We start from the raw sequence: 12,862 nt of genomic DNA, 5'->3' as shown, positions 1-12,862 counted from the left end.
TTAATATCGAAGCTCTTAAAGAATTTTTATGAAAAAAATTCAATACTCCTTAATTTTCCATACTATCTAATTTCCATATAATGTCATTACAGATTAGTCGGTCTTGAAAGTAGGAATGCTTTATCTCTGTCTTCCTGCATTCACACTTGAACATGGGAAGATTTCTAGTGAGACAACCTCTATTGGCTCTTTCCCCTCTTCCCTCCAGAACCAGTTAAGTGAGAGGTAATCACAATTTCAAATTAGTATGGTTCCTACTTAAAGTGATTCATATTTGAGTACATTCAGTTTCTTTAGCTTTTTAAAAGACGGAATGCATCACATTTCCATTATACTATTCAGTATATTTTCCTTAAGGTTCTAAGCATAATGTATCTGTTATGTAGGCAGTATCTGGGCAGAAACACTTACAAATGTATCTATGTCTAAGAAACATTCCCGTGTCCTGGTTTACATTGTATGGATGGCATATTCTGATGTCTGCTGCACTTGTATCATGACTTACAGTATTCCCACTAGTTTGTAGTAGTGCTGTGTTACAGCGCTCTGACATGTGATAGGTTCTTTCTCAGAAATTCAATTTAACTATTTTAACTATTATTTATTGATATGTCATTGCCTTTGAAAGCTTCTACTGGCACAATTTATTATTAAAACTTTAAATGCAAAAAGAAAAACCAATAGTGATGGGAATTATGAAAGTAACACATGGATGGGCAAAAGGTCAGTCCCTTCAAAAATGATGAAAATTTCTATCATCATCATCACCATCATCATTATCATCAACAACAACAGCCGCATCACTATTCTCATAATAGTCGCCATCACTGTCACTGATAACATTGTTTTACGCTGCTCTCTGTGATAGTACTTATAACCTGTTCATCTCTCAAATATGTGGTAAATTTAGGAGCGGGTCTTTTCTGCTCTGAGGAAGGGAGCTGGATGGCAAGAATCATGCAGGGTCATCTGTAACTCAATAAGTGAGTTTTATTTTGGAAAGAATTAGCCGTGAGATATATGAGTCATGACAAAAAGTTATACACTTCAATTATTATTTTAATAATGAAAGCAAGGCTGAATTAAATAGCTATCTCTTAAGCACTTATGAATTTTGGATGAAAGAAAAATGGAGACTATTTAAAATGTCAATCATCTTTCCTTCCCATATTTCCATTGCCTATGCTATTTCTGAGGATATTTTTCTTGATGTCAAGAATCTTCCAACGCTATTTTCCCCAAAATAATTCCCCACTACAGAAGTGCAGAGTATTCAGGAGCTCCTTCTGGCCATATTAGGAATCAGTCTCCTTACATGTAAATTATTCCACTGAAATATTATTCAAAGGATTGTAGAGATAAAAGATGTATCATAAAAACCAGAGTTTTGATAATTTGCTATAAACCAACCTCTCCAAACAGAAAACAAAAGAAAATAAAACAAAGACAAACAGCAAAGCAACCAACATATCTACCTTCACAAGAGCAGCAGAGGGAACATATGTGTACTGAATTCTCAAGGGGCAGAGAAGCTAATATAAGAGGCAATGTGGGTTTTTCCCCAAAGTATTCGGACTCATTAAATGCATTACTGAGTTCCCTAGAGATATCTAAAAAAAATAAATTTGGCTGAAAACAAAACCCATTCCATTACAGAAGAGTGTGGAGATTATTTCTTTCTTTACTTGGGTCAGAACTTGATTCCTCCATAAAGGTTCTCATTCAATCAAAAGATGTTAAGAAAATTTTCAGAGAATAGGTCACGGAGTGAAAATGGTGGGAAGATGAAAGTGTAACTCTCTGTGATATTATCACTGCATTGATACTAAGTTTGTGCCATAGCCTGCCTTAGGGCGAGCTCCTCACCTACTGAGTGCTAATTACTGCTAACAACCAGCAGAGAAAGATAGAAAATATCTTTCAGGATATCTGTGGAAGCAGGTGTGTGACCAGGATCACCTGAAGCCCAGGAAAAGTCTCAGGAGGACTTGGAAATCAAATGCAGTAATGAAGGGTTATGAAGTTATACAAGTTTTTTTTCTAGTTTTTTTTTTTTTATTAATTTATTCTTGTTACATCTCAGTGGTTATCCCATCCCTTGTATCTTCCCATTCTTTCCTCCCTCCCATTTTCCCCTTATTCCCCTCCCCTATGACTGTTCCTGAGGGGGATTACCTCCCCCTGTATATGCTCATAGGGTATGAAGTCTCTTCTTGGTAACCTGCTGTCCTTCCTCTGAGTGCCACCAGGTCTCCCCTCCAGGTCAAATGTGAGGCACCAGAGTACATGAGAAAGTCATATCCCACTCTCCACTCAACTGTGGAGAATGTTCTGACCATTGGCTAGATCTGGGTAGGGTTTAAAGTTTACCACTTGTATTGTCCTTGGCTGGTGCCATAGGTTGAGCGGGACCGCTGTGCCCAAATCGGCCTATCATAATGTTCTACTTGTAGGTTTCTAGGACCCTCTGTATCCTTCTACTTTGCTATTCTCCCATGCTTCTCTCATCTAGAGTCCCAATAGGATGACCTCCCCTCTGTCCCAGTTTCCTGGTAAATGAAGGCTTTCATGGGACATGCCCCTTGAGCTAGTATGCAGATATAAGTGAGTATATACCATTTGATTCTTTCTGCTTCTGGGTGAACTCACTCATTATGATCATTTCTAGCTCAATCCATTTATCCACAAATTTCAGGAATTCCTTGTTTTTAATAGCTGAGTAGTATTCCATAGTGTATATGTACCACAGTTTCCTTATCCATTCTTCTACTGAGGGACACTTAGGCTGTTTTCATGTTCTGGCTATTATGAATAAGGCTGCTATGAACATGGTTGAGCAAATTTTCTTGTTGTGTGATAGAGCATCTTCTGGGTATATTCCAAGGAGTGGAATAGCTGGGTCTTGAGGAAGCCCTATTCCCATTTTTCTTAGGTAGCACCAGATAGATATCCAAAGTGGCTGTACTAGTTTGCATTCCCACCAGCAATGAAGGAGTGTTCCTCTCTCTCCACATCCTCGCCAGCATGTGTTGTCACATGAATGTTTGATTTTAGCCATTCTGATGGGTGTAAGATGGAATCTCAGGGTTGTTTTTATTTGCATTTCCCTGATGACTAAGGAGGTTGAGCATTTCTTTAAGTGTTTCTCAGCCATTTGATATTCCTCTGTTGAGAATTCTCTGTTTAGTTCCAAACCCCATTTCTCAATTGGGTTATTTGGTTTGGTGGTGTTTAATTTCGTGAGTTCTTTATATATTTTGGATATTAGACCTTTGTCAGATGTAGGGTTGGTGAAGATCTTTTCCCAGTCTGTAGGCTGTCGCTTTGTTCTCTTGACAGGGTCTCCTGCCTTACAGAGGCTTCTCAGCCTCATGAGGTCCCATTTATTAATGGTTGACATTAAGGCCTGGGCCATTGGTGTTCTGTTCAGGAAGTTGTCTCTTGTGCCAATATGTTCCAGGCTCTTCCCCACTTTTTCTTCCAAGTGACTTAGTGTCTCTGGTTTTATGTTGAGGTCTTTAATCCACTTGGATTTGAGTTTTGTGCAAGGTGACAAATATGGGTCCAGTTGCATTTTTTTACACATAGACCTCCAGTTAGACCAGCACCATTTGTTGAAGATGCTATCCTTTTCCCATTGAAGGGATTTGGCTTCTTTGTCAAAAATCAAGTGACCATATGTGTGTGGATTCATATCTGGGTTTTTGATTCGATTTCACTGATCAACCAGCCTGTTGCTGTGCCAGTACCATGCTGTTTTAATTACTATTGCTTTATAGTACAGTTTCAGATCAGGTATGGCGATTTCTCCGGAGCACCTTTTATTGCACAAGATTGTTTTAGCTATTCTGGGTTTTTTCTTTTTCCATATGAAGTTCAGAATTGGACTTTCAATGTCTTTAAAAAATTGTGTAGGTATTTTGATAGGGATTGCATTGAATCTGTAGATTGCTTTTGGTAGGATGGCCATTTTTACTATGTTAATTCTCCCGATCCATGAGGAAGGAAGATCATTCCATCTTCTCAGGTCATCTTCAATCTCTTTCTTCAGAGTTTTGAAATTTTTTTCAAACAAGTCCTTCATTGTTTAGTTAGAGTAACTCCTAAATATTTTATATTGCTTGTGGCTAATGTGAAGGGTGTGGTTTTCCTAATTTCTTCCTCTGCAAGCTTGTCATTTGTGTATAGGAAGGCTACAGACTTTTTTGAGTTAATTTTGTATCCAGCCAATTTGCTGAAGGTGTTTATCAGCTTTACGAGTTCTCTGGTGGAATTTTGAGGGTCACTTATGTACACTATCATATCATCTGAAAATAGGGATAATTTGACTTCCTCCTTTTCCATTTGGATACCCTTGATCTCCTTTTGTTGTCTTATTGCTCTCGCTAGATTTTCGGGTACTATATTGAAGAGATATGGAGAGAGTGGGCAGCCTTGCCTTGTTCCCGAATTTGGGGGAATTTCCTTGAGTATCTCACCATTTACTTTGATTTTGGCTATTGGCTTGCTGTATATAGCCTTTATTATGTTGAGGAAATTGCCTTGTATCCCCGATCTCTCTAAAACTTTAAACATGAATGGGTGTTGAATTTTATCAAATGCTTTCTCTGCATCCAAAGAGATGACCATGTGGTTTTTTATTTTCAGTTTGTTTATATGGTGGATTACATTGATGGATTTCCATATATTAAACCATCCCTGCATGCCTGGAATGAAGCCTACTTGGTCATGATGAATGCTATCTTTGATGTGTTCTTGTATTCGTTTTGCAAGTATTTTATTTAGTATTTTTGCATCGATGTTCATAAGAGAAATTGGTCTGAAATTCTCTTTCTTTGTTGAGTCTTTGTGAGGTTTAGGTATCAATGTGATTATGGCCTCATAGAATGAATTTGGTAATGTTCCATCCATTTCTATCTTTTGGAGTAGTTTGAAGAGTATCGGTATTAGCTCACCCTTGAAGATCTGGTAGAATTCTGCACTGAAACCATCTGGCCCTGGGCTTTTTTTGGTTGGGAGACTATCAATGATTGCTTCTATTTCTGTAGGGGAAATAGGACTATTTAGCTTGTTAGCTAGGGTCTCTGGGATGAATCTGCATACTGACCTCAGCCTGCATCAGTGTCGCAGAACTGCCTGCTGAACTGAGCTAGTGTCTTGGGCAGAACAGCTCGCTGAGCTGAGCTAGCGCCTCCGGTGAAACTGAGTGCTCTGTCCAGCCTGTGTCATAGCAGGTGAACTGGGGCTGCGCTGAGCTGGTGCCTAGGGTGGAAATGAGCGCTCCGCCCAGCCTGCTTCACAGCAGGAGAACTGTGGTTGCGCTGAGCTAGTGCTTCAGGCAGAATTGCTTGCTGAGGTGAGCCAGCGTCTCCAAGGCACTGCGCACTGAGCTGAACCTGGAACTCTGGGGCTGAACTGTCCGCCGAGTCCAGTTTGGGTCTCAAGGCACCATGTGACCCAAATCCTGCCCGGAGTCCCCTCTCCCACAGCAACTCCCACCGTCCACCACACCAATCACCTCCACCAGAAGGCTCTGAGCTGTAAACCTCAGCCACCATCGCTGCTGCTGCTGGTGCCGCTGGTGCCTCTGGTGCTGCTGCTGCTCCAATCGGAAAAAATCTGATCTCCTCCTGTTTGCAGGGCCACATAGGTCCTCCGCACCCTGGTCCCTCCGAATCATGGAGCACTTCTGCCGCCGTGGTGTGGGGACCTTGGTGTTCCTGGCTCAGAAATCTGTGCAATTCCCTGAATTGTTCACTGGAGCTTCCAAACTCTGTCCACACTGCTCACCGCCATCTTGGATCCCCGAAGTTATACAAGTTTATCACTCTTGTGGATGTTAGCAGCATCAGTGGAGAGTCAGAGAACCCAACTCAGAAAGCCACATGTGAGTTTAGCACACACTAAGACCTGTATATATTTATTGATGAGCAAGAAGACTAGAAGCAAGAAAGGACTAAGTGAAAAGGAAAATTATGAGTTGATTTTTTTTTCTTTTTAAAAAGAATGCGTTGGATCAGCATGGCATCAATGACTTAGTCTTTATGATGGGTCAAGGCTGCTTAAGTGTGCAAAGGAAGAGTGGCTTATTCATTAAGATAGATTAGATAATTACACAAATTTGCAGACAAAGCAAATAGACAAAGCAAAAACATGACAAGAGTGTATAGGAGATGAAGAATTCCTGTGTCAAATATGTCAGCCAGGCCCTGTACTTTCATACTCAAAACTGACCCTAATATCCAAAATGTTTGTCAGCATATAAATATTTTCTGCTTACATTTTCCCTGTAACAGTGAACACACAGGTTTTTAATTCAGTGGTTCACCTTTGTTCCAGAACATCGTCAGCTTCTTTATGTTGCCCTTAATTATATGAGGCTACAAAAATAATTTTATTAGGATCAGCACTGACTAGGTATAAATATAATGACATTATCCTTAAAGTCCTAAAAATATATTTATGTGTAGAAATTATATTTCTTTTCTTTACTATAAATGTATAATATTCTGTTGCTGGAGAGAGAGAAAAAAGAGCTGAGTCTGGTGGCATATGGGGGAAATGCCCTGCCTTTCTTCTCTTTATCTTCTACACAAATATTTGATATGTATCTTTCATTGTTTAAACATTATAATTGCTAATAACGAATACTGGGGATATCTAGTACTCTGGCTGGCATGGAAAGACTTAATTGTCTGCATTTAATAAATGTAGTTGAAATCTTTGGAAGATAACTAAAGGAAGTGGCCTGGTTTTAGGCTTCTTTTGATTTTTTTCAGATATACTATTAAAATAAATATAAATTGTGTACATTTTATTTTCAGGCAAAGCTTAGAATAATTAACCTTTTTTTTTGTTGTTCCTATGGCAACAATTGTATCATGTAAATAGATTTGAGATATATATTTCAACTATACTATTTATAATTCCATATATCACAAGAAAATTATTTTAATTTTAATAAAACATATTTTACTAGTATAAATGTATGCAGGCAAACTGACTAATTCAGCAAAAAGCAAATGCTTCTGCTTTCCCTCATGCTGATTACTGAACCACAGTACAGTTTTCTCAGTTCCCAAACAATTGCTCATCTCTCTTTCTTTCCTTGATATATTCTGTCACCGCTCAAGTTAATGACATCCTTGGTACTTGTTCTTTTCTCATTAATCTGTCATATGTTCATGCTTTAATTTCTTGCCATCAAATGGACTTCTTATCTTCTCTTAACAATACTGAACTATGTATACCACCAAGTTCAGAGGAATATTTCTTAGACAAGTCTTGGTAACCAGAAGATCAAGTATAAAATTTAGAATTATAGGATTGTTTGTGGAGATCTTGAAATGTCATAACTAATCTGATAAAATATGCATATTGTTATTTTAATCAAATAAATGCATTAAGTAAAATAGCCACTTTCCTTGACTAAAGCGGACTGAGATATACAAATACAAATCTATACCTTTAATTTCTACTTTGTAATCTCTGATGAACGTGTAAGAACAATGGAAATATGGTCCTGTGACCATTTGACAAATCTTTAGGATACTCTTGAGAGTATCCTAAAATTCTCCATCAACCATTTTTTAAAAGTATTATTTAAATTTATGAACCACCTAATTTACACCTAGAAAAGATATTGATTAGGCTTTCTAGACTTTTAATCCACTAGAAGTTTCGATGAAATAACTCATTAAATACATTCTATTTGTTAAAAATGACTGTGAATCATAAAAGTACCAAAAGGAGGAAAGATATCAACTGTGTCCAAAAAGAAAAGTGCAAATAGGAGTTTGGAGATGGCGCAACACTTAAAAATATTCACTGTCCTTATAGAAGTTCTGGGGTCAGTTTCCAGCACCCCACAGTGGGTTAACAACCATTTGTAACTCCAGAAGACTCAATGGTCTTCACAGGTACTGCATGCACTTGGTGTGTAGACATACAAGCAGGCAAAACCACATTATGCATAAAAGAAAAATAAACAAATGTTAGAAATAAATGACTAAAAGTACAAACACAGTGTTGAGAGCTAGAGCAATCCAAAGCTTTCTCAGAGGTTCTGGGAAACGGAGAAATCTAGATCTGGGTCGTGCATGCTTACTAAGGCCAGCCTAAGGCTGAGGCTAGGCCCTTGAAGAAGTTTAACACTTCAGTTCTTGGGAATTTGGCTTTTCCCCCTGAAGAGACTGGATTGTCATTCCCAAGGGCACTGTGTGCTCAGTCTTTAATGCCCTTGAGATAGGCTCTGTTCTATTTGTACCACATTGCTTGATTAGCTTCCCATTGACTTTGGTGCATTGTATGACAGTTTTACTGACTCTGTCCCACTTGTCCCCAGAAATAGCATATAAGATGTTGTACTTCTGAATAAGCTTGTTTGCCACAAACCATAGCTTGTCCACGACCTTCTGGTTCTAAATGTATCTATCTCTTTGTATTCTGGTCTCCTGGTCTTGTCTTGTAGGAACCTGTCACTGAAGAGCAACCTGGTGGTCCACGTCAACATGTGTGCTTGAGCCTCTGAAAACAGCAGTTTTACTACATGACAAAAAATAAATCTGTAAATTTTCTCTGGCTCATTCAGTGAAAGATTGCAACTTAAGTTTAAGGCATTTGAGGTCTGTCTATAACTCTGTTGTCTTTGAATAGTTTTTGAGAAAACTTTGTACGTTTGGTATCCATGGTGGTATAGGCTTGAACCACATAACTTCTAGAATACCTTTTACTATGTTTTATTATATAGAGTATTAACAAAAATATGAATCTTATAATATTGTGTGTGGTAGCATAAAGGTTGAGGCATTAGAAGGTAAAGCTATGTACAAGAAGTAGAGGCACATACCATTGATCCCAGGACTCAGAGAGGCAGAGGCAGGTGGATCTCTGAGAGTTTGAAGCTAGCCTGGTCTACAGAGTGAGCTCCAGGACAGCCAGGGCTACACTGAGAAACCCTGTCTCAAGAAACAAACGAACAAAGGAAAAAAAAAACAACAACAACGAGAAGGTAAAGCTACTAAGCATAAATCTGATTAAAATTTATATTAAAATAAGGTTTCTCACTCAAAGATTCACATATTTAATTTTACATGTTAGTTACCACCGGTACCTTATTTATTTTATGTGAAGAGGGACAGAAGAGATTTGAAAGGAAGGACCTTATAATTATTTTACCTTCTGCCCAAGAGGTTTTAATTTTACATTCATTTTCCAAAGCATATTATACAAACTAGCTTCACAGATTTCCCTTTTTAATTCATTTAGTATCTAAATATTTATTTAACGTGTATATTTTTATTTTACATTTTTTCTAAACTAAAATATTTGGTTTAAATGAGCACCAGTCACTTTTGTCAATAAAAACTTTTTTAAAAAGGAGAGCAAATGCAAGAAACGTCAAAATTGGAACATGATTTGTTTACATCTTCTTGCAGATTGTTCTCATTTTGTCACTATTGATATTCTCAATTTTATTGCAATCTGGAATTAATTGGAGGTAATTGATTGTATTTATCTGGTAATTGCTCAGCAATTTTAGAATTTAATGAGAATTCACAGAGAGTAAGTAATATTAATTGTAAATAACTAACTAAAATTATAATACACATAAATCTGTATATAAATATACAATAATAGTCCTTCTAGAATCCAAGGAATGCCTAAGCAAGCACACTACCCAGTGTGAGAAGTCCCACTTTTAAGTAATTGGTCAAGGCTTTCCATATTACTCCTGATGTATACCATCTATTGCTACTGCCTTTGGTTGCACCATAAGATGGAAGTTAAGTCCATTTTGATGATTATACCATGCTCAATTTAAACACAATTTATATAACAAGCTGAAAACATGGTGTCATTAATACTTCAGTTGACATATTAAAAAAAGAAAAGCTATCTAGGCCTGGGAAGCATATGATAACTTTGGTTTACAAAGGAATGATCAACCCAACATAAATAAAGCAATAAAGACACAGTAAGAGGTTGCAAGGTGGCTTGAATTTTCTTTCTGTATATGCCTGATTACATGAGTTCAATAATTAGAAAACACTTAAATGTGCAAGTAGTGAATTAACTCAACAATACTTTCCTCTGACTCCACATTTGTACATCTGTGTGCATGTGTGCACATGCGTGTGCACACACACGGAATTAAAATTTTTAAATATCTTATTTTTTACGTATACACTTATATTATTACACATATATACAATAAACTACCTATAGCGAGAAGAACCATGACACATCCAGGAATTATATAAATGTTACATTATTAGTGTTTTGGCTATTTGAATTTGGCAGCCTTGAGGAAAACATCTTTCCTATCTTGGTGGGTCTAAAATTCTGTATGTAAATCAGTATATATCATATCTTGTCATTATCAACTTAAAACATCTATCTAGACATAAAAACATCTTAACCCCTAAACAACTAAGCTTAATTGTAGAAATAAACTATCTGGTCTTCAACCCCGTCAGAGACTTGAGAAAGAATAAAATTGATTACCTGAGTATACCAGGAGTGCAGGTTAATAGCTTTCTAAATGAGAAGATGACAGAGAGAGTTTGCTTCCTGAAGAGTCACCAAAAATTCTATATAACATTGGAGCATCATCTTCAGCCTTCTGTCCCAATATATCTGACTGACATATTGTGAGGCAGGAACTATTGAGGACTTGATTACCCTGTTTTGGCAGAGTTTGGCTGTCGACTCTGCCTGCATCCAAGCTTGTCCTTCCATAGGCAGAATTCTGTCTGTGGTATAAAGGAGAACATTTTGCCCAGTGGCTTTTTTACCACATTTGAAGCCATCTCCATAAGGAGGTTCTTTGATGCTTGAAAGATCAATTCTCAGATTTATATGGAGAAACAAAAAGCCCAGAATAGCTAAAACAATGCTGTACAGTAAAAGATCTTCTGGAGGAATCTCCATCCTGGATCTGAAGCTGCACTACAAAGAAACTGTAAGAAAACCAGCATGGCACTGGCATAGAAATAGGCTGGTTGATCAATGGAATAGAATCAAAGACCCAGAATTAAACCCACATACTTATATACACTTGATTTTTGACAAGGAAGCCAAATCCATACAAAGGAAAAAATGATAGCATCTTCAACAAATGGTGCTGGTCTAACTGGATCACCACATGTAGGAAAATGCAAATAGATCCGTGTCTATAGCCCTGCACAAAACTGAAGTTCAAATGGATAAAAGACCTCAACATAAAAACAGACACACTGAATCTGTGAGAAGAAAAAGTGGGGAGGAGCCTTGAGCTCATTCGCACAGGAGACAACTTCCTGAACAGAATACCAACAGCAGGCCCTAAGATAAACCATTAATAAATGGGACATTAGGAAACTGAAAACCTGCTGTAAGGCAAAGGGCACTGTTAACAGAACAAAATGACAGCCTACAGACTGGAATTAAAATTTTAAGAAAAGATACAGCATTGGAGCTCAAAGTGTTCACAGATGAATAAAACTGGTATAATAATCAATGGCCAGATAAACCATACCCTCTGGTGTCGAAGTGGTTTGAACACCATGGGAGTACCAAACCATTTTCTGATTGCCATTAATGGCCTAAGAATCTGTGGCTGGACAAGCCATAAGACCCAGGGGAGATTCAACTACTATAATTCTGTTAACTGGACATAGGATTAAACTAACTCTTAGTGATTTCTTATACTCATAAATTAATTCATTTTCCAACACTGTAAGAGAAGAGTTTATTTGCAGTAGATGATGATTAATACAGAGACACCTACTTAACCAAGATGCTGAGAATTAGACACTATAAAATTTTCAGCTCTAAATAAAACACACACCCACACACCCCATATCTCCTCCTAAGGCTCAGTGAGCACTAAAGAAGAGGAAGTGGAACGAGGGATAAGGCAGAGGTGGTGGAGGGGTACTAATAAGCAGTATCATATGGACACAGCACGGAAGTTGCACATGAACTCATAGCACCTGTGACTGCATATACAACACCTGCACGAGGTCAAGCCAGACTGCCTCTCAGCATGAGAGGGAGAGAGGAAGTGGGCATTAGTTCCCACCCCTAGCCATGGACATATTTGATGCTGTCTGCTGCTGAAAGATGGAGGCTTGTTTCTCTGATAAAGCAACCACACTCCATCGGACACCCACACATCCAAGTACATTTAGGCAGGACCAATTGAGTTTCATGGGTTGAACAACATAAAGGAACACAAATCTGGGAGGGTGAGGAAGAGGAGTACATCTGAGAGAATTGAGGGAGGGGTTGATTATGTTCAAAACATGTATGAATTCTCAAAGAACTAATAAGAATATTTTTAGAGAAACAAGACAACAAGAAAATTTATTCTGTTAAGGGAAGTCACACTACATAACAGCATTTAAATAAGGAAGTAAAGAAAAATAATAAAAACAGAGAAAATTGCTAAAAAACAATGAAACGCAGAACAGCAATTTTAAGAGCTGAATGAAAGTATGGAACAGATTGTTTGATTTTGGATATTTAAGACTCACAGCTGATGCCTCTGAACTGAAAGCACCTTGTGACTCTTTGGTACTCTGCTTATGTATCCTTGGTCAAAAGCAATCATAAGATTTCAAACAATGAACCAAAACTGTGTCAAAGAACACTGAGGACTAACAATAGAGAACATGAGTTAATTAAGGAGCCTGTATGTGTTCCATAGGAAATGTCATTTTACCCAGATCCTAAGAAAACCTGCAAATGTAATAACTGTTGTGTTACTATACTCTGAAGAACCTTGAGGGAGAAAAAAATCAAGATGTAAGAAAATAATCTCCATCTTTTTTTAAAAATGAAAAATATTATTGTATAATCCTTAATTCAATTAATAGAC

The sequence above is a fragment of the Acomys russatus genome, chromosome 21 (assembly GCF_903995435.1).
Source record: "Acomys russatus chromosome 21, mAcoRus1.1, whole genome shotgun sequence".
In the NCBI taxonomy this organism is placed as follows: domain Eukaryota; kingdom Metazoa; phylum Chordata; class Mammalia; order Rodentia; family Muridae; genus Acomys; species Acomys russatus.
This window is presented reverse-complemented; position numbering follows the sequence as displayed.